We start from the raw sequence: 1613 nt of genomic DNA, 5'->3' as shown, positions 1-1613 counted from the left end.
TGTTCACTGGAACTCTAAAACTGCTTTCTATGCAAGAGCTTGTTCAGATTCCAGCTTCTCCTCTGCCATCTTCCCCCTAAAAATTTTTTAAAGTTTACATATATTCATACATACATACATATATACACATACATATATGTGTGTATGTATATTTTTTATTTGAAGTCAATAAATTTTTATTTAATCATTTTTACATGTTGTAATTCCTTCACTGCCCATCAAACTGATGCTCAAGATTTCTCTTGAAATCTAAGGGAGCCCTTTTTGAAGCAAACAATTTTCAAGCCAGCCATTTCACTGCTCGGGAGGCCAAAATCTAGTGGCTATGTTCAAATGGCCAACCAAAAGCAGAAACTCTGATCAGCCCTGCCACAAATCTTTTATTGGGGCTTCTTTTAGCACTATTACAGAATTACTGATGACACACCTAAATTCTTTGAAATGTCATTTTGCAAGCAAATTTTGGGATCACTTTTTAAGTCCAACAGCTTGATTCAACTGCTGAATGCCTGCCTAGAGAAAGAAAAGCATTTGCTGAAAAGATCAGTTATCCTAAGTATTATCAATATGAATTGTCAAACTGCATATATTGTATCAATAGAAATACCAGGTTTACCATGGACAAAGCCAAGAAAACCAACGATGCCAGATATTGAGTTTCTATTGCACTGTCCTTTGAACATATCAGCAGGAGGTATTGCTGAATGCAAATACCATACAGTGTAATGTAAGTGTGTGTGTGTGTGTGTATATATATATATATATATATATATATATATATATATATATATATATATATATGTCGTGGGGTTTGAACTCTGGGCCTGGGCACTCTCCCTGAGCCTCTCTGTGCTCAAAGATAGCCTTCTACAACTTGAGCCACAGCACCACTTCCAGCTTTTTCTGTTTTTCTGAGGAATCGAACCCAGGGCTTCATGCATGAGAGGCAAGCACTCTATCCTTAAGCCACATTCCCAGCCCCAATGTGAAGTTTTTAAGTGGCAAGATCACATAAGATAATAACAATTATTACTATTGAGTATGGCATACTCATTTCTATGAAGTTTACCTAGGAAGCAAGTTTTGCAAAGATCCATGTCACTGCATTAAAGACACCGGTAGCAGTGCTAGGGGAGCAATCTCATGACTTCCATCACAAGAGATGTCCATATTTAGCATGTCACAGTAGCGAGCAATGAACATGGGCATCTGTAAATTCTAGTCCAACCAGACTAGGAAGGGGGACCTGAGCTGATCCTGATCCATCCCTCCCAGCCACCCCTCACCCATTGAAGACTTTAGGAAGAACTATTTCTAGGTGGTGGAGCAAGGCAGAGGCACCATGGTCTTCTACAACCAGAACGTGGATAAAGAGGACAGACCACACACATGATCCCAGTGGCCCATGAGCTCAACCTTTGTTGTGGAAGTAGAGGAATCAGGATGGATTTCTCAGGGACTGTCCCCCAACAGAAATCCATGTTTCTCCTGCAAAAGTTCTGACTCTGTCACGTGCACATTGATTTGTATAACACACCAGATAGGGAGCTGTGTGTCATACACACACATGCACACACACACACACACTCAGCCATCATGGGTTTGTGTCACCT

General features: G+C 40.1%; 1 non-coding gene across 1 annotated transcript; it reads right to left on the bottom strand.

Moving 5' to 3' along the window:
• Nucleotides 1-587: 587 nt before the first annotated feature.
• On the bottom strand, nucleotides 588-725 carry LOC138831529 (small nucleolar RNA SNORA8). The gene has a single exon (XR_011373361.1). It is a non-coding gene; the product is annotated as a small nucleolar RNA SNORA8 (small nucleolar RNA).
• Nucleotides 726-1613: the final 888 nt, after the last annotated feature.

The sequence above is a fragment of the Dipodomys merriami genome, unplaced genomic scaffold, assembly GCF_024711535.1.
Source record: "Dipodomys merriami isolate MVZ:Mamm:240054 unplaced genomic scaffold, mDipMer1.0.p SCAF_1990, whole genome shotgun sequence".
Taxonomy (NCBI): Eukaryota; Metazoa; Chordata; class Mammalia; order Rodentia; family Heteromyidae; genus Dipodomys; species Dipodomys merriami.
Note: the sequence above shows the minus strand (reverse complement) of the source record. Positions and strands in the feature narration are given on the sequence as shown.